At 43.3% G+C, this 19,089-nt stretch overlaps 18 non-coding genes across 18 annotated transcripts; 4 read left to right on the top strand and 14 right to left on the bottom strand.

Annotated features, from left to right (window-relative positions):
* Nucleotides 1-622: 622 nt before the first annotated feature.
* trnak-cuu (transfer RNA lysine (anticodon CUU)) lies at nt 623-695 on the bottom strand. Its single transcript has one exon. It is a non-coding gene; the product is annotated as a tRNA-Lys (tRNA).
* A 442-nt stretch (nt 696-1,137) lies between these two features.
* trnae-cuc (transfer RNA glutamic acid (anticodon CUC)) lies at nt 1,138-1,210 on the bottom strand. The gene has a single exon. It is a non-coding gene; the product is annotated as a tRNA-Glu (tRNA).
* Nucleotides 1,211-2,286: 1,076 nt separating this feature from the next.
* On the top strand, nt 2,287-2,359 carry trnak-cuu (transfer RNA lysine (anticodon CUU)). Its single transcript has one exon. It is a non-coding gene; the product is annotated as a tRNA-Lys (tRNA).
* A 435-nt stretch (nt 2,360-2,794) lies between these two features.
* On the top strand, nt 2,795-2,867 carry trnak-cuu (transfer RNA lysine (anticodon CUU)). Its single transcript has one exon. It is a non-coding gene; the product is annotated as a tRNA-Lys (tRNA).
* Nucleotides 2,868-11,085: 8,218 nt separating this feature from the next.
* Nucleotides 11,086-11,158, bottom strand: trnak-cuu (transfer RNA lysine (anticodon CUU)). Its single transcript has one exon. It is a non-coding gene; the product is annotated as a tRNA-Lys (tRNA).
* Nucleotides 11,159-12,092: 934 nt separating this feature from the next.
* On the bottom strand, nt 12,093-12,165 carry trnak-cuu (transfer RNA lysine (anticodon CUU)). The gene has a single exon. It is a non-coding gene; the product is annotated as a tRNA-Lys (tRNA).
* Nucleotides 12,166-12,607: 442 nt separating this feature from the next.
* Nucleotides 12,608-12,680, bottom strand: trnak-cuu (transfer RNA lysine (anticodon CUU)). The gene has a single exon. It is a non-coding gene; the product is annotated as a tRNA-Lys (tRNA).
* A 435-nt stretch (nt 12,681-13,115) lies between these two features.
* On the bottom strand, nt 13,116-13,188 carry trnak-cuu (transfer RNA lysine (anticodon CUU)). The gene has a single exon. It is a non-coding gene; the product is annotated as a tRNA-Lys (tRNA).
* A 442-nt stretch (nt 13,189-13,630) lies between these two features.
* On the bottom strand, nt 13,631-13,703 carry trnak-cuu (transfer RNA lysine (anticodon CUU)). The gene has a single exon. It is a non-coding gene; the product is annotated as a tRNA-Lys (tRNA).
* Nucleotides 13,704-14,138: 435 nt separating this feature from the next.
* On the bottom strand, nt 14,139-14,211 carry trnak-cuu (transfer RNA lysine (anticodon CUU)). Its single transcript has one exon. It is a non-coding gene; the product is annotated as a tRNA-Lys (tRNA).
* A 435-nt stretch (nt 14,212-14,646) lies between these two features.
* trnak-cuu (transfer RNA lysine (anticodon CUU)) lies at nt 14,647-14,719 on the bottom strand. Its single transcript has one exon. It is a non-coding gene; the product is annotated as a tRNA-Lys (tRNA).
* A 436-nt stretch (nt 14,720-15,155) lies between these two features.
* Nucleotides 15,156-15,228, bottom strand: trnak-cuu (transfer RNA lysine (anticodon CUU)). Its single transcript has one exon. It is a non-coding gene; the product is annotated as a tRNA-Lys (tRNA).
* Nucleotides 15,229-15,654: 426 nt separating this feature from the next.
* Nucleotides 15,655-15,727, bottom strand: trnak-cuu (transfer RNA lysine (anticodon CUU)). The gene has a single exon. It is a non-coding gene; the product is annotated as a tRNA-Lys (tRNA).
* A 435-nt stretch (nt 15,728-16,162) lies between these two features.
* Nucleotides 16,163-16,235, bottom strand: trnak-cuu (transfer RNA lysine (anticodon CUU)). Its single transcript has one exon. It is a non-coding gene; the product is annotated as a tRNA-Lys (tRNA).
* A 434-nt stretch (nt 16,236-16,669) lies between these two features.
* On the bottom strand, nt 16,670-16,742 carry trnak-cuu (transfer RNA lysine (anticodon CUU)). The gene has a single exon. It is a non-coding gene; the product is annotated as a tRNA-Lys (tRNA).
* A 435-nt stretch (nt 16,743-17,177) lies between these two features.
* Nucleotides 17,178-17,250, bottom strand: trnak-cuu (transfer RNA lysine (anticodon CUU)). Its single transcript has one exon. It is a non-coding gene; the product is annotated as a tRNA-Lys (tRNA).
* A 1,046-nt stretch (nt 17,251-18,296) lies between these two features.
* On the top strand, nt 18,297-18,369 carry trnaq-cug (transfer RNA glutamine (anticodon CUG)). Its single transcript has one exon. It is a non-coding gene; the product is annotated as a tRNA-Gln (tRNA).
* Nucleotides 18,370-18,802: 433 nt separating this feature from the next.
* Nucleotides 18,803-18,875, top strand: trnak-cuu (transfer RNA lysine (anticodon CUU)). The gene has a single exon. It is a non-coding gene; the product is annotated as a tRNA-Lys (tRNA).
* Nucleotides 18,876-19,089: the final 214 nt, after the last annotated feature.

Here is a 19,089-nt window from a genome sequence, read left to right as displayed (position 1 = left end):
TTCTGTATCACCAGCTATGCCTGACACTTAAGCCATGCAGGGTGGCAAGCCTGCTCGAAAGTCCAAAAGTATGGCTGTTTGCAAAGTGAGTTGGTTCTTCTGCAGAGAAAGCAGTGCTGTTGGGTTCGAACCCACGACCCTCAGATTAAGAGTCTCATGCTCTACCTAACGACTGAGCTAGCCAGGTCATTCAATTGTGTTAATGACTTGGTCCGAATATCGAACAGCTCTGGTTGTACAAAATATGGATCTGTGAGAGTGTTTTTAATGGATCCTGTGGTGCAATCGTTAGCGTGTCGTACTTATACATATGTATGCATCAAATCGATGACAAGGTTGTGAGTTTGAGCCTCACCAGGAGCAAGTATTTTTATTGAACACTCTGCTTATCTATTTATTGTCCAGTAAAGGAGCATTTATTCAAATCCATTTAGGAGGACGTTTCATAAGTAATAGGTATGTCCTTGAGATAAAATGTCAGAGAGCAGGCGAAGCTAGGATTCAAATTCAGTCTTCTGTATCACCTGACTGACACTTCAGCAATGCAGGGTGGCAAGCCTGCTCGAAAGTCCAAAAGAATGGCGATTTGCAAAGTGAGTTGGTGCTTCGGCGGAGAAAAGGTCACCCAACGTGGGGCTCGAACCCAAAACCCTGACATTAAGAGTCTCATGCTCTACCGACTGAGCTAGCCAGGCACCTCAATTGTGTTAATGACTTGGTCCGAATATCGAACAGCTCTGGTTGTACAAAATATCGATCTGTGAGAGTGTTTTAAATGCATCCTGTGGTGCAATCGTTAGCGTGTAGCACTTATACATATGTATGCATCAAATCGATGACAAGGTTGTGAGTTTGAGCCTCACCAGGAGCAAGTATTTTTCTTGAACACTCTGCTTGTCTATTTCTTGTCCAGTAAAGGAGCATTTATTCAAATCCATTTAGGAGGACGTTTCATAAGTAATAGGTATGTCCTTGAGAGAAAATGTCAGACAGCAGGGGAAGCTAGGATTCAAATTCATAGTCTTCTGTATCACCAGCTATGCCTGACATTTCAGCAACACAGGGTGGCAAGCCTGCTCCAAAGTCAAAATGAATGGCTGTTTGCAAAGTGAGTTGGTTCTTCTGCAGAGAAAGCAATGCCCAATGTGGGGCTCGAACCCACGACCCTGAGGTTGAGAGTCTCATGCTCTACCGACTGAGCTAGCCAGGCCATGCAATTGTGTTAATGACTTGGTCCGAATATCGAACAGCTCTGGTTGTACAAAATATGGATCTGTGAGAGTGTTTTTAATGGATCCTGTGGTGCAATCGTTAGCGTGTCGTACTTATACATAGGTATGCATCAAATCTATGACAAGGTTGTGAGTTTGAGCCTCACCAGGAGCAAGTATTTTTCTTGAACCCTCTGCTTATCTATTTCTTGTCCAGTAAAGGAGTGTTGATGAACAGTTACTTGAGAAGGAGACCAAGTCAAGACGCTGGACCGGGTGGATTCAATTATCGTAAGGCAGCTTTATTAAGAGACAAAGATATTTGGCAAAACGTGCACGGGCTCGTTCTTTCAGTTCTTAGGGAACTAGCGGAAGCAAGCCCCGTAAACATTTTGTGCATCTGTTTTATACAACATGATTGTAATGTGATGACGTATGTTGAGTCTTGTTGATTCGTCCTCCTGCCTGGTCGATATGTGGAGTGACGATCTGGTCTCGGGTCGGGATCGACTCCCCATTGGTCCATGAGTGTGTTCTTTGTTCCGCTGACCCAGCCCTCTGGGATGGGTTTGTGTGTGTGTGTGTACTTTGTACTGAGTCCTTGTCTGTGTATCTCTGTAGTCACAAGATATTATTGCGAGACTGGACGTTGACCCCTGTGATCAGGTCATTTCCTATTTTATCAGTGCTGTGTAAGGTCTAATTCGGCCAATCTGTTTCTAGGTGTGCGTGTATAGCTAGTATCAGTACAACACAGAATGTGTCTTTTGTATCAGCAGATAAGTGTTGCGCAATAGACCAGCTTATCAAATATATTTATAACACCTCCTAAATGGATTTGAATAAATGCTCCTTTACTGGACAAGAAATAGATAAGCAGAGGGTTCAAGAAAAATACTTGCTCCTGGTGAGGCTCAAACTCACAACTTTGTCATCGATTTGATGCATACATATGTATAAGTACTACACGCTAACGATTGCACCACAGGATCCATTAAAAACACTCTCACAGATGCATATTTTGTACAACCAGAGCTGTTCGATATTCGAACCAAGTCATTAACACAATTGAGGTGCCTGGCTAGCTCAGTCGGTAGAGCATGAGACTCTTAATCTCAGGGTCGTGGGTTTGAGCCCCACGTTGGGCACTGCTTTCTCTGCAGAAGAACCAACTCACTTTGCAAAAAGCCATTTGTTTTGACTTTGGAGCAGGCTTGCCACCCTGCGTTGCTGAAATGTCAGGCATAGCTGGTGATACAGAAGACTATGAATTTGAATCCTAGCTTCCCCTGCTGTCTGACATTTTCTCTCAAGGACGTACTTATGAAACGTCCTCCTAAATGGATTTGAATAAATGCTCCTTTACTGGACAAGAAATAGATAAGCAGAGTGTTCAAGAAAAATACTTGCTCCTGGTGAGGCTCAAACTTACAACCTTGTCATCGATTTGATGCATACATATGTATAAGTACTACACGCTAACAATTGCACCACAGGATCCATTAAAAACACTTTCACAGATCCATATTTTGTACAACCAGAGCTGTTCGATATTCGGACCAAGTCATTATCACAATTGAGGTGCCCGGCTAGCTCAGTCGGTAGAGCATGAGACTCTTAATCTCAGGGTCGTGGGTTCGAGCCTCATGTTGGGTGACCTTTTCTCCGCCGAAGCACCAACTCACTTTGCAAACTGCCATTCTTTTGGACTTTCGAGCAGGCTTGCCACCCTGCATTGCTGAAGTGTCAGGCATAGCTGGTGATACAGAAGACTATGAACTTGAATCCTAGCTTCGCCTGCTCTCTGACATTTTATCTCAAGGACATACCTATTACTTATGAAACGTCCTCCTAAATGGATTTGAATAAATGCTCCTGTTATAAATATATTTGATAAGCTGGTCTATTGCGCAACACTTATCTGCTGATACAAAAGACACATTCTGTGTTGTACTGATACTAGCTATACAAGCACACCTAGAAACATATTGGCCGAATTAGACCTTACACAGCACTGATAAAATAGGAAATGACCTGATCACAGGGGTCAACGTCCAGTCTCGCAATAATATCTTGTGACTACAGAGATACACAGACAAGGACTCAGTACAAAGTACACACACACACACAAACCCATCCCAGAGGGCTGGGTCAGCGGAACAAAGAACACACTCATGGACCAATGGGGAGTCGATCCCGACCCGAGACCAGATCGTCACTCCACATATCGACCAGGCAGGAGGACGAATCAACAAGACTCAACATACGTCATCACATTACAATCATGTTGTATAAAACAGATGCACAAAATGTTTACGGGGCTTGCTTCCGCTAGTTCCCTAAGAACTGAAAGAACGAGCCCGTGCACGTTTTGCCAAATATCTTTGTCTCTTAATAAAGCTGCCTTACGATAATTGAATCCACCCGGTCCAGCGTCTTGACTTGGTCTCCTTCTCAAGTAACTGTTCATCAACAAAACTTGGTAGCAGAGGATGGTTTCATACTTCTGAATTCGGTCCATAGATGGTTGATGTGAGAGGGGACAAGTCCAGGACAATCTCGTGAGGACGGGTGACCTGTCCGCAGGAGCCATCGGTGATTCTACTTGCCCCGGGAAACTGATCAATGAGCTCGACTAATAAAAGGTAAGCAGAGCCTGTTAAAACAAAAATCTGCATATTGTATTATAGTCATATCCAAATTTTGATCAGAAGTACCGGGCGTGAGTATGAATTACTGTTAATATTGTATAGGATTGTAATAACGAAATGTAAGGGCTGAGTACAAGGATATTTGTGGTAATAGGCTTGATACCAAGTAGCATCAGTAGAAACTGGGATTGGTACAAATGTATACCGTGAGATTATGACCATTCACCGTGGCGTGTGGATAAGGGACATCAATAGAAAGTCGGATACATAAAAATGGAATAGAGAGATCGTGAATAGAGTGAACAGAGAGATTGTGTGTCGGTCGCCCATGCTAAATTAAAAGCATGTGTGGCGAAATATTGATAGTATACATCTGCTAACTAGAGAAGGCCTACTGGAATAGCTGACCAGAAGGGAACACTCAGAACAAGCGGATGCAGTAAAGTAAATATAACTAAAACATATTAATCCTGTTAAAAATTATTTAGTTTCGTCCCGGAGATCTGGAATTTATTCTGGTTCCGGTTTTGACTTTGCTTAGGGAATAATGAAATAGCAAGTAGATAGATAAACCGATTTTGGTCGGAAGCCCCGTACATTGTAAAATTATTTAGTTTCGTCCCGGAGATCTGGAATTTATTCTGGTTCCGGTTTTGACTTTGCTTAGGGAATAATTGAAATAACAAGTAGATAGATAAACCGATTTTGGTCGGAAGCCCCGTACATTGTAAAATTATTTAGTTTCGTCCCGGAGATCTGGAATTTATTCTGGTTCCGGTTTTGACTTTGCTTAGGGAATAATTGAAGTAGCAAGTAGGTAGATAAACCGATTTTGGTCGGAAGTCCCGTACATTGTAATAACGTGTTTAGTTTCGTCCCGGAGATCTAGAAATAGTTCCGGTTTTGACTTTGTTTAGGGAGGGATTTGTGCGCCTCCAGTGCGTCTGGAATTTGTTTCCAGCCCTGTTTGAGTGTGCTTGTTTGTACGTACCCCGAAGGTCCGAAACTATACCAATAGTTTGGGTTTCAGCCCGGGTGTGCGATCTGTCTGTCTATAGAACTGAGTGAGGATTTGATTTGCAAGTACTGCGGGGGACCTAAATAACATTGAACACCAAATTGGGGTAATCACCGGGGAGTTGGTATTGACCGGGTTAATGTATTAGCCTATTCAAAATATTAGTCCTAATATTCAAAAAAAAAAAAACTGAGGGTGGGGCACCAGAGATAAGTCTGAGCCAGCACCGTGAATACATCGCTGGTCTTGACCAACGACGAGCTAAGTATACAAAGATAGAGGGACATTTATACAAATAATAGCATGGCAGCTATTCCGCCCACCAAACTTAAATTCAGTGAATATTTGGAACAAAAAATACAGGATAGAGCTGGAGGAGAGGAACAATATAAAGTAATAAGAAAAGTGTGGGAGGAAGTGAAGTTGAGATGGACACAGGCGGGCTATTTTAGCGGGGGAGCTCCCACTAAAGGCCAGCTGATGGTGATGGAGGAAGGTTTGAAGGAGGCAGTTCAGAAAGGAATAGAAGGTGAGATAGAAGGTAACAGAAAGCATATGTTTAAGAAAAAAGGGACTAAGAACAGAGAAAAGGCAGAAGCAGAATTGAGAATAGGAGTTTGGGCTATAGAGGAGACTAGAAGGGCGCTTCTATATAAAAAACCAGATATGCTTACCCAGTACCCAATGCCTGTTTCCAAGACATTAGTATAGATTACACAGACATGGGAGCAGATAACGTGGGGGGAGGAAAAAGGTACCTGCTGGTAATGGTAGACAGGTTCTCTAGGTGGGTAGAGGCAATACCAACGGCACGGGAAGATGCCAAATCAGTCATCAAATGGCTGCAAAGAGACCTCATCCCTAGGTATGGGGTTCCGAGACAAATCCGTTCCGAAAACGGATCCCATTTCAGCAATAAACACCTGAGACAGGTGGAGGAAAGGTTTGGAATTGTGCACAAATTCGGGTCAGTGTACAGGCCACAATCTCAGGGCCTAGCGGAACATGCAAATCAAACTCTTAAGGCTAAGATTGCTAAGGTATGTGCAGGTTCGAAGCTAACCTGGGTGGAAGCCCTACCACTGGCACTGATGGCCATGAGGGCCTCGCCAGGGGCGGGGACCCATCTCTCTCCCCATGAGATAATAACGGGGAGAGTAATGCCTGGCCCACCAAGGGAGGGAGGTCATATGCCCCCTCTTGATGTGCTGAGAATTGGAATGTCTGACTATGTGAGAAAACTGACGGAACTGTCTGCAGCTCTCTCCACACAGATCCGCAAGGTCCAAGAGGGGGAGCTGTCGGGAGACTCGCCACCACACAAGGTAAAAGTTGGGGACTGGATGAGGGTCAAAGTCCACAAGAGAAAGTGGCTAGAACCCAGGTGGACTGGACCGTACGAAGTGAAGGAAGTTACTTCACACTCTGTCCAGGTCAAAGGCAAATCAGGCGCGCCTTGGCACCACCTTACACACTGCACTCCGGCCCCAACCCCTTCCAGAACTTTGACTGAAACCAGGGCCGATTTGCGCGCCCTAAAATTCGATTCCAACCACTGAAACCTTAGTTGGGGAAAATGGGACCACAGCTCCCGTTTCCACGACCTAAGGCGCCACGCCCAGGGTCGGGTTATCTCCCTCCCTGGGAGAGGCTGGGGATATCAGCTCCCCTGTTTGTTATTTTCATAATCATTGCCGGAGTATCCTTAGGAACTCTCACTGGTGGGGATTTGAACATTGCATGGAAAATATTAAGTTAGTAAAGTGAATTGCAGGTGGAGTTAATTTTATTTTTACAGGGACGGTGCACATTAAACACAGTTGTGTATAATGGCAAGGTATTCTTAGCAAACAGAATGGGCCGGTTTGCAGACAAACTGAAGGGGTTTAAGGTTTTAAGCAATCTTGGGTTAAATTAGTTAAGTAGTATGTTAAAGTAGGGGAGTTTAATAGGTTTGAAGTACAGTATTGTATCCAAGGGTAGCGCATGTTCAAGTAAGTTTAAAACTAATGACCGGGGGGAGTATAATGGAATTATAAAGTATTTTTAGGTTTGGTTTGTAGTTAACGTTTGGGTTTTTGAATAGGTGTAGTATGAGGAAATGCTGACAAAGTGGTTATTTTATGGAAAAAGGAGCGCTTAACTGTCTGGAAAAAATCCTAGGGACAGGATATCTTAAAGGGGTATACACACATGGCATTTTGGAAGTTTTGTTTTCTGAGTTTTAATAACACACGAAATTCTTTTGATAAGGGATGTTCTGGGAACCTGGGATACAAATGTAGATAAAGTTCTTAGCTTTAATTTGTTTAATGTAGTAAGAAACACGGTTCTGAAAGGGTGGTATGACTTTTTAACCCCTCTGGTGACTTTTCCTGTGTGGTCTGATCAGCCACATTGAAAAGCCATTTGGATGGTGAATTTAAGGGCATTGGTGATATTGATTTTAAGGGAATTTGTAGAACTGATAATAATGATGGAGTTAAAGCTCTTAGACACAATTGATAATTTGAACCAATGATAGGACTAAAAGGGTAAAGCCTTAGACTAAGGGTAGGCTTCCTTAAGTCTATTTTCCTAGAACAATAAGGGTAAAATATTTTTTCTGGGTGGAGTAAATCAGATGAGTCATTTTGATCTGATTATGTGATTTGAAAATATTTTGACCAGTAGCAGGGGTATTTTTTACATGATCTAGATACGTTTATTTTCCCTTAGGAAGTCAGCTGTTGTTGAATTCAGTGTAAGAGATTTAACACAACAAGGCTGTGAAATTGATATACTAGTATTACTATATTTTGTTGTGAATAAGTTTAATAATGGTAGACTTATGTCAACAGGACAGGGATACATGACATCTTTAGGTGATCCAGGATTATTGAGGGTATCGAGATAAATTTAAGTAGATATGCAATATCTAGACGGGTTGATTTTTCTAAAGTTCAGGAGTGCAACCAAGGAGACAATGAGACATCTAGTCAATATTTGGAAACAACCCAGATTTGATACTTTCTGTTATGAGAAAAAGCTGGAGACAGATAGAAGGGCAGACAGAGAGATCCTCCCCTGCACTGCTGTAACCTTGAGGGTTGGGGAGTAAGTAGCAGGAAGAAAGAAAGGGGGCCAGCAGGAGTAGATAGGAAGAGAATTTGGTTCACTTAGCTTTAGGATATTAATTCATGGAGAGACTATCGGCTCCATTGGCAGGCATGTATTTTAGTTATGATTTGAAGTTTATGTTTGGTAAAATTCGCTAGGAAAAGATATGATAATTTAATGGAAAGTAGTTAAATCTTAAAGAAAATAAGACACTTGATAGAGAATTGTTACAGGGTAGCTAAGGAGGAATGCCCCAGGGAGAATTGGACATGTGGAAAATGAAAGGGGGCAATCCTACAAGAGAAGGGCTGACATAAGGATAATTTACTAACCTTACAAAAATGCAGCAAAATTGATACAGGGCTTGAGCCATGTATAAAAAGGGGGAGTATAGTAGAGCAGGCGATAGAACAGGATAGGATGCTACTAGGAAAAAAAAAAAAAAAAAAACATTTTTGTAAAATTTCCATTCCAACATTTGGAAATGGACTTATTGAACTATTCCGAATTGAGATATTATCCCTAGAGTTGGTTTACTGGGATCTATCTCTTTAAAGAATGAATGACAGATTAGCTAATCAGGTAGAGCCTATAGAATGCCAGAGTTAGAGATACCAGAACAGGTAGACATAGAAATTAAAGATATACTGGCAGAGCACATGAGAAGACTGTTTGTTAACCAAACCCGTATGTCCAAGAATTTGTGTCCAACAGGTGAATTACAGGAGAAGGTGATTCACTCAATCCAACTAGGAGACTGGGTGTGGATCCAGTCCCTGAGGAGAAAAGACGGGAAGCAGTCCCGTTGGGAAGGCCCATACCAGGTGCTGTTAAACCACTGCCTTTGCCATTAGAAAAGCTGAGAGAGTCACTTGGGTCCACGTTACCCACTGCAAGAAGGTATGTACACATATGAACACTGTTGATCACACACAGAGTTAGGAGAAGAACCGATACCAATAGGGTCCGGGGGTTACCTCCTTAACGAAGATTTCCTATCCCGACCGTTCATCACTGTGTGTGCTCCTAGAGGTGTGAGTATGGGGTGGTACCTAGCAGATCGACTAAGGGCAGGAGAGGGTTGGCGGTTTTTGGGAAGAGTAGAGACTCTGAGCTGCATCATAGTCTAATCTTTCTGATACATTCAGATCCACCACCTTCTGGTACTAATCATACGATACCGTTGTCATTGAGAAGAAGTAGAGGATAAACTATATAATACACTGATGAGTGACTTACAGAATAAGGAGTCAAAGAAGATCAAGATGTAGGATTTAAGGTAAACATTAAACAATTTCCTGGGAAAGAAGACAACTGTATAGGAATGGGGGGTGGACAGATTGAAGTGCTCAGCCAACACACCTCGGTTCACCTGGATTCCTGATGAGCACCAGTGTAATAGATACAAGAATGGCACCGAGAATTAAGATGATTTTAATGGATGGAAAGGTAATCGTTAATGTGACTGACTTAGGTTTGAAAGCACAGGAAAAAATGTGTAACCTCATAGCACCTATAACTGATGAAGGGTGGGCTAGTACCAGCGAAGGACGCATACGACAGGAATTACCACAAAGGGTGGTTAGGAACTTGCGCCCTGGGGTTATTGGTCCAACCAGTTTGAATTAGTGATAAGAGACCAGTTATAGGAGGCTAAAGTAGGTACAGGAGGAGTTTTGACCAGGATGGGAGTAGCTTTGTCTAGATGGATGCTATTGGCATCCTCAGGGAAGTTCCAGATGAATACAAAGCTATGAATCAAATATATTCATGAATGAAACCGGGGATGCAGTAAAGAGGTTCTCTGACCAATTATCCGCCACCCCCCTCATGACCTGGTAAAATAGACTGACTCTCGATATGTTATTGGCAAAGGAGGATGGTGTAGGTAGAATGATTAGGTTCATTGCTGTACGTACATTCCTGATAACACAGCCCATGTTTGGGAAATGGAAAAGTGTTGTAGGTACTGTATTATGGCCTGCCTTCACCGGTATGAGTGTGTTTGTGTTGTGTGGTTGTTGTTTGGTCCAGTGTGCGAGAGGTCTTATTTCCAGGATTCTGGAGAGATTGATAACGGAGCAGATGGGCAACTGGAATGATGCCTTTGATGGAAGTGACCCCGGAGGACACTGAATCCAGCTATGGGCAATGATCCTTGGTTTACTGTTGAGGAAGCAGAACCTACTTACATATTCTTGTGAGACGTGAAGAGGGGGACTCACAAAATTTGCCTCTTGCAAATTTTGACCTTGTTTTCCTATTCATATATATAATTGTCACATCTCTTAGGAGACGTGAAGAGGGGGATTTGTTATAAATATATTTGATAAGCTGGTCTATTGCGCAACACTTATCTGCTGATACAAAAGACACATTCTGTGTTGTACTGATACTAGCTATACACGCACACCTAGAAACAGATTGGCCGAATTAGACCTTACACAGCACTGATAAAATAGGAAATGACCTGATCACAGGGGTCAACGTCCAGTCTCGCAATAATATCTTGTGACTACAGAGATACACAGACAAGGACTCAGTACAAAGTACACACACACACACAAACCCATCCCAGAGGGCTGGGTCAGCGGAACAAAGAACACACTCATGGACCAATGGGGAGTCGATCCCGACCCGAGACCAGATCGTCACTCCACATATCGACCAGGCAGGAGGACGAATCAACAAGACTCAACATACGTCATCACATTACAATCATGTTGTATAAAACAGATGCACAAAATGTTTACGGGGCTTGCTTCCGCTAGTTCCCTAAGAACTGAAAGAACGAGCCCGTGCACGTTTTGCCAAATATCTTTGTCTCTTAATAAAGCTGCCTTACGATAATTGAATCCACCCGGTCCAGCGTCTTGACTTGGTCTCCTTCTCAAGTAACTGTTCATCAACAGAGGACATTTCATAAGTAATAGGTATGTCCTTGAGATAAAATGTCAGAGAGCAGGCGAAGCTAGGATTCAAATTCTTAGTCTTCTGTATCACCAGCTATGCCTGACACTTCAGCAATGCAGGGTGGCAAGCCTGCTCGAAAGTCCAAAAGAATGGCGGTTTGCAAAGTGAGTTGGTGCTTCGGCGGAGAAAAGGTCGCCCAACATGGGGCTCGAACCCACGACCCTGAGATTAAGAGTCTCATGCTCTACCGACTGAGCTAGCCGGGCACCACAATTGTGTTAATGACTTGGTCCGAATGTCGAACAGCTCTGGTTGTAAAAAATATGGATCTGTGACAGTATTTTTAATGGATCCTGTGGTGCAATCGTTAGCGTGTAGTACTTATACATATGTATGCATCAAATCGATGACAAGGTTGTGAGTTTGAGCCTCACCAGGAGCAAGTATTTTTCTTGAATACTCTGCTTATCTATTTATTGTCCAGTAAAGGAGCATTTATTCAAATCCATTTAGGAGGACGTTTCATAAGTACGTCCTTGAGAGAAAATGTCAGACAGCAGGGGAAGATAGGATTCAAATTCATAGTCTTCTGTATCACCAGCTATTTGAGCAACACAGGGTGGCAAGCCTGCTCCAAAGTCGAAACAAACAGCTGTTCGCAAAGTGAGTTGGTTCTTCTGCAGAGAAAGCAGTGCCCAACATGGGGCTCGAACCCACAACCCTGAGATTAAGAGTCGCATGCTCTACTGACAGAGCTAGCCAGGCACCTCAATTGTGTTAATGACTTGGTCCGAATATCGAACAGCTCTGGTTGTACAAAATATGGATCTGTGAGAGTATTTTTAATGGATCCGGTGGTGCAATCGTTAGCGTGTAGCACTTATACATATGTATGCATGAAATCGATGACAAGGTTGTGAGTTTGAGCCTCACCAGGAGCAAGTATTTTTCTTGAACACTCTGCTTATCTATTTATTGTCCAGTAAAGGAGCATTTATTCAAATCCATTTAGGAGGACGTTTCATAAGTACGTCCTTGAGAGAAAATGTAAGACAGCAGGGGAAGCTAGGATTCAAATTCATAGTCTTCTGTATCACCAGCTATGCCTGACATTTCAGCAACGCAGGGTGGCAAGCCTGCTCCAAAGTCAAAACGAATGGCTGTTTGCAAAGTGAGTTGGTTCTACTGCAGAGAAAGCAGTGCCCAACGTGGGGCTCGAACCCACAACCCTGAGATTAAGAGTCTCATGCTCTACCGACTGAGCTTGCCAGGCACCTCAATTGTGTTAATGACTTGGTCCAAATATCGAACAGCTCTGGTTGTACAAAATATGGATCTGTGAGAGTGTTTTAAATGGATCCTGTGGTGCAATCGTTAGCGTGTAGCAATTATACATATGTATGCATGAAATCGATGACAAGGTTGTGAGTTTGAGCCTCACCAGGAGCAAGTATTTTTCTTGAACACTCTGCTTATCTATTTCTTGTCCAGTAAAGGAGCATTTATTCAAATCCATTTAGGAGGACGTTTCATAAGTAATAGGTATGTCCTTGAGAGAAAATGTCAGAGAGCAGGTGAAGCTAGGATTCAAATTCATAGTCTTCTGTATCACCAGCTATGCCTGACACTTCAGCAATGCAGGGTGGCAAGCCTGCTCGAAAGTCCAAAAGAATGGCGGTTTGCAAAGTGAGTGGGTGCTTCGGCGGAGAAAAGGTCGCCCAACGTGGGGCTCGAACCCACGACCCTGAGATTAAGAGTCTCATGCTCTACCGACTGAGCTAGCCAGGCACCTCAATTGGGCTAATGACTTGGTCCGAATATCGAACAGCTCTGGTTTTACAAAATATAGATCTGTGAGAGTGTTTTCAATGGATCCGGTGGTGCAATCGTTAGCGTGTAGCACTTATACATATGTATGCATCAAATCGATGACAAGGTTGTGAGTTTGAGCCTCAACAGAAGCAAGTATTTTTCTTGAACACTCTGCTTATCTATTTCTTGTCCAGTAAAGGAGCATTTATTCAAATCCATTTAGGAGGACGTTTCATAAGTACGTCCTTGAGAGAAAATGTCAGACAGCAGGGGAAGCTAGGATTCAAATTCATAGTCTTCTGTATCACCAGCTATGCCTGACACTTCAGCAATGCAGGGTGGCAAGCCTGCTCGAAAGTCCAAAAGAATGGCGGTTTGCAAAGTGAGTTGGTGCTTCGGCGGAGAAAAGGTCGCCCAACGTGGGGCTCGAACCCACGACCCTGAGATTAAGAATCTCATGCTCTACCGACTGAGCTGGCCAGGCACCTCAATTGTGCTAATGACTTGGTCCGAATATCGAACAGCTCTGGTTGTACAAAATATGGATCTGTGAGAGTGTTTTAAATGGATCCTGTGGTGCAATCGTTAGCGTGTAGCAATTATACATATGTATGCATGAAATCGATGACAAGGTTGTGAGTTTGAGCCTCACCAGGAGCAAGTATTTTTCTTGAACACTCTGCTTATCTATTTCTTGTCCAGTAAAGGAGCATTTATTCAAATCCATTTAGGAGGACGTTTCATAAGTAATAGGTATGTCCTTGAGAGAAAATGTCAGAGAGCAGGTGAAGCTAGGATTCAAATTCATAGTCTTCTGTATCACCAGCTATGCCTGACACTTCAGCAATGCAGGGTGGCAAGCCTGCTCGAAAGTCCAAAAGAATGGCGGTTTGCAAAGTGAGTTGGTGCTTCGGCGGAGAAAAGGTCGCCCAACGTGGGGCTCGAACCCACGACCCTGAGATTAAGAGTCTCATGCTCTACCGACTGAGCTAGCCAGGCACCTCAATTGGGTTAATGACTTGGTCCGAATATCGAACAGCTCTGGTTTTACAAAATATAGATCTGTGAGAGTGTTTTCAATGGATCCGGTGGTGCAATCGTTAGCGTGTAGCACTTATACATATGTATGCATCAAATCGATGACAAGGTTGTGAGTTTGAGCCTCAACAGAAGCAAGTATTTTTCTTGAACACTCTGCTTATCTATTTCTTGTCCAGTAAAGGAGCATTTATTCAAATCCATTTAGGAGGACGTTTCATAAGTACGTCCTTGAGAGAAATTGTCAGACAGCAGGGGAAGCTAGGATTCAAATTCATAGTCTTCTGTATCACCAGCTATGCCTGACACTTCAGCAATGCAGGGTGGCAAGCCTGCTCGAAAGTCCAAAAGAATGGCGGTTTGCAAAGTGAGTTGGTGCTTCGGCGGAGAAAAGGTCGCCCAACGTGGGGCTCGAACCCACGACCCTGAGATTAAGAATCTCATGCTCTACCGACTGAGCTGGCCAGGCACCTCAATTGTGCTAATGACTTGGTCCGAATATCGAACAGCTCTGGTTGTACAAAATATGGATCTGTGAGAGTGTTTTAAATGGATCCTGTGGTGCAATCGTTAGCGTGTAGCAATTATACATATGTATGCATGAAATCGATGACAAGGTTGTGAGTTTGAGCCTCACCAGGAGCAAGTATTTTTCTTGAACACTCTGCTTATCTATTTATTGTCCAGTAAAGGAGCATTTATTCAAATCCATTTAGGAGGACGTTTCACAAGTACGTCCTTGAGAGAAAATGTAAGACAGCAGGGGAAGCTAGGATTCAAATTCATAGTCTTCTGTATCACCAGCTATGCCTGACACTTCAGCAATGCAGGGTGGCAAGCCTGCTCGAAAGTCCAAAAGAATGGCGGTTTGCAAAGTGAGTGGGTGCTTCGGCGGAGAAAAGGTCGCCCAACGTGGGGCTCGAACCCACGACCCTGAGATTAAGAGTCTCATGCTCTACCGACTGAGCTAGCCAGGCACCTCAATTGGGCTAATGACTTGGTCCGAATATCGAACAGCTCTGGTTTTACAAAATATAGATCTGTGAGAGTGTTTTCAATGGATCCGGTGGTGCAATCGTTAGCGTGTAGCACTTATACATATGTATGCATCAAATCGATGACAAGGTTGTGAGTTTGAGCCTCAACAGAAGCAAGTATTTTTCTTGAACACTCTGCTTATCTATTTCTTGTCCAGTAAAGGAGCATTTATTCAAATCCATTTAGGAGGACGTTTCATAAGTACGTCCTTGAGAGAAATTGTCAGACAGCAGGGGAAGCTAGGATTCAAATTCATAGTCTTCTGTATCACCAGCTATGCCTGACACTTCAGCAATGCAGGGTGGCAAGCCTGCTCGAAAGTCCAAAAGGAATGGCTGTTTGCAAAGTGAGTTGGTTCTTCTGCAGAGAAAGCAGTGCCCAACGTGGGGCTCGAACCCACGACCCTGAGATTAAGAGTCTCATGCTCTACCGACTGAGCTAGCCAGGCACCTCAATTGTGTTAATGACTTGGTCCGAATATCGAACAGCTCTGGTTGTACAAAATATGGATCTGTGAGAGTGTTTTTAATGGATCCTGTGGTGCAATCGTTAGCGTGTAGTACTTATACATATGTATGCATCAAATCGATGACAAGGTTGTGAGTTTGAGCCTCACCAGGAGCAAGTATTTTTCTTGAACCCTCTGCTTATCTATTTCTTGTCCAGTAAAGGAGCATTTATTCAAATCCATTTAGGAGGACGTTTCATAAGTACGTCCTTGAGAGAAAATGTCAGACAGCAGGGGAAGATAGGATTCAAATTCATAGTCTTCTGTATCACCAGCTATTTGAGCAACACAGGGTGGCAAGCCTGCTCCAAAGTCGAAACAAACGGCTGTTTGCAAAGTGAGTTGGTTCTTCTGCAGAGAAAGCAGTGCCCAACATTGGGCTCGAACCCACAACCCTGAGATTAAGAGTCTCATGCTCTACTGACTGAGCTAGCCAGGCACCTCAATTGTGTTAATGACTTGGTCCGAATATCGAACAGCTCTGGTTGTACAAAATATGGATCTGTGAGAGTGTTTTTAATGGATCCGGTGGTGCAATCGTTAGCGTGTAGCACTTATACATATGTATGCATGAAATCGATGACAAGGTTGTGAGTTTGAGCCTCACCAGGAGCAAGTATTTTTCTTGAACACTCTGCTTATCTATTTATTGTCCAGTAAAGGAGCATTTATTCAAATCCATTTAGGAGGACGTTTCATAAGTACGTCCTTGAGAGAAAATGTAAGACAGCAGGGGAAGCTAGGATTCAAATTCATAGTCTTCTGTATCACCAGCTATGCCTGACATTTCAGCAACGCAGGGTGGCAAGCCTGCTCCAAAGTCAAAACGAATGGCTGTTTGCAAAGTGAGTTGGTTCTACTGCAGAGAAAGCAGTGCCCAACATGGGGCTCGAACCCACAACCCTGAGATTAAGAGTCTCATGCTCTACCGACTGAGCTTGCCAGGCACCTCAACTGTGTTAATGACTTGGTCCAAATATCGAACAGCTCTGGTTGTACAAAATATGGATCTGTGAGAGTGTTTTAATGGATCCTGTGGTGCAATCGTTAGCGTGTAGCAATTATACATATGTATGCATGAAATCGATGACAAGGTTGTGAGTTTGAGCCTCACCAGGAGCAAGTATTTTTCTTGAACACTCTGCTTATCTATTTATTGTCCAGTAAAGGAGCATTTATTCAAATCCATTTAGGAGGACGTTTCACAAGTACGTCCTTGAGAGAAAATGTAAGACAGCAGGGGAAGCTAGGATTCAAATTCATAGTCTTCTGTATCACCAGCTATGCCTGACATTTCAGCAATGCAGGGTGGCAAGCCTGCTCCAAAGTCAAAATGAATGACTGTTCGCAAAGTGCGTTGGTTCTTCTGCAGAGAAAGCAGTGCCCAACGTGGGGCTCGAACCCACGACCCTGAGATTAAGAGTCTCATGCTCTACCGACTGAGCTAGCCAGGCACCTCAGATGGCCTAATGACTTGGTCCGAATATCGAACAGCTCTGGTTTTACAAAATATAGATCTGTGAGAGTGTTTTTAATGGATCCGGTGGTGCAATCGTTAGCGTGTAGCACTTATACATATGTATGCATCAAATCGATGACAAGGTTGTGAGTTTGAGCCTCACCAGGAGCAAGTATTTTTCTTGAACACTCTGCTTATCAATTTTTTGTCCAGTAAAGGAGCATTTATTCAAATCCATTTAGGAGGACGTTTCATAAGTACGTCCTTGAGAGAAATTGTCAGACAGCAGGGGAAGCTAGGATTCAAATTCATAGTCTTCTGTATCACCAGCTATGCCTGACACTTCAGCAATGCAGGGTGGCAAGCCTGCTCCAAAGTCCAAAAGAATGGCGGTTTGCAAAGTGAGTTGGTGCTTCGGCGGAGAAAATGTCGCCCAACGTGGGGCTCGAACCCACGACCCTGAGATTAAGAGTCTCATGCTCTACCGACTGAGTTAGCCAGGCACCTCACTTGTGTTAATGAAGTCATTAACAGCATTGAGGTGCCTGGCTAGCTCAGTCGATAGAGCATGAGACTTAATCTTGGGGTCGCGGGTTTGAACCCCAAGTTGGGCTCTCCGCTGAAGCACCAACTCACTTCGCAAACAGCCATTCGTTTGGAGTTTTGAGCAGGCTTTCCACCCTGCATTGCTGAAGTGTCTGGCATAGCAGGTGATACAGATGAATTTGAATCCTAGCTTCCCCTGCTCTCTGACATTTTATCTCAATGACATACCTATTACTTATGAAACGTCCTCCGAAATGGATTTGAATAAATGCTCCTTTACTGGACAAGAAATAGATAAGCAGAGTGTTCAAGAAAAATACTTGCTCCTGGTGAGGCTCAAACTCACAACCTTGTCATCGATTTGATGCATACATATGTATAAGTACTACACACTAACGATTGCACCACAGGATCCATTATAAACACTCTCACACATCACCATATTAGCACAACCAGAGCTGTTCGATATTCGGACCAAGTCATTAACACCATTGATGTTCCTAGCTAGCTCAGTTGGTAGAGCATGAGACTCTTAATCTAAGGGTTGTGGGTTCGACTACCACGTTGGCTTCTGCTTTTCTCCGCCGAAGCACCAACTCACTTTGCAAACAGCCATTCGTTTCGGCTTTCGAGCAGGCTTGCCACCCTGCATTGCTGAAGTGTCCGGCATAGCTGGTGATACAGAAGACTATGAATTTGCATACTCTCTGACATTTTATCTCAATGACATACCTATTACTTATGAAACGTCCTCCTAAATGGATTTGAATAAATGCTCCTTTACTGGACAAGAAATAGATAAGCAGAGTGTTCAAGAAAAATATTTGCTCCTGGTGAGGCTCAAACTCACAACATTTTCATCGATTTAATGCATACATATGTATTAGTACTACACGCTAACGATTGCACCACAGGATCCATTAAAAACACTCTCACAGATCACCATATTTTGCACAACCAGAGCTGCTCGATATTAGGACCAAGTCATTAACACCATTGAGGTGCTTTGCTAGCTCAGTCGGTAGAGCATGAGACTCTGAATCTAAGGGTCGTGGGTTCAAGCCCCACGTTGGGCGCTGCTTTCTCTGCAGAAGAACCTACTCACTTTGCAAACAGCCGTTCATTTTGACTTTCGAGCAGGCTTGCCACCCTACATTGCTGAATTGTCAGGCATAGCTGGTGTTACAGAAGACTATGAATTTGAATCCTAGCTTTGCCTGCTGTCTAACGTTTTATCTCAAGGACATATGAAACGTCCTCCGAAATGGATTTGTATAAATGCTCCTTTACTGGACAAGAAATAGATAAGCAGAGGGTTCAAGAAAAATACTTGCTCCTGCTGAGGCTCAAACTCACAACCTTGTCATCGATTTTATGCATACTGATGTATAAGTACTACATGCTAACGATTGCACCACAGGATCCATTAAAAACACTCTCACTGATCACCATATGTTGCACAAACAGAGCTGTTCGATATTCAAACCAACTCATTAACAACATTGAGGTGCCTGGCTAGCTCAGTCGATAGAGCATGAGACTCTTAATCTCAGGGTTGTGGGTTTGAGCCCCACGTTGGGCGCTCCGCTGAAGCACCAACTCACTTTGCAAACAGCCATTCGTTTGGAGTTTTGAGCAGGCTTGCCACCCTGCATTGCTGAAGTGTCTGGCATAGCAGGTGAAACAGATGAATTTGAATGCTAACTTTGCATGCTCTCTGACATTCTATCTCAATGACATACCTATTACTTATGAAACGTCCTCCTAAATGGATTTGAATAAATGCTCCTTTACTG

Source organism: Salmo trutta, chromosome 14 (assembly GCF_901001165.1).
Source record: "Salmo trutta chromosome 14, fSalTru1.1, whole genome shotgun sequence".
In the NCBI taxonomy this organism is placed as follows: domain Eukaryota; kingdom Metazoa; phylum Chordata; class Actinopteri; order Salmoniformes; family Salmonidae; genus Salmo; species Salmo trutta.
Note: the sequence above shows the minus strand (reverse complement) of the source record. Positions and strands in the feature narration are given on the sequence as shown.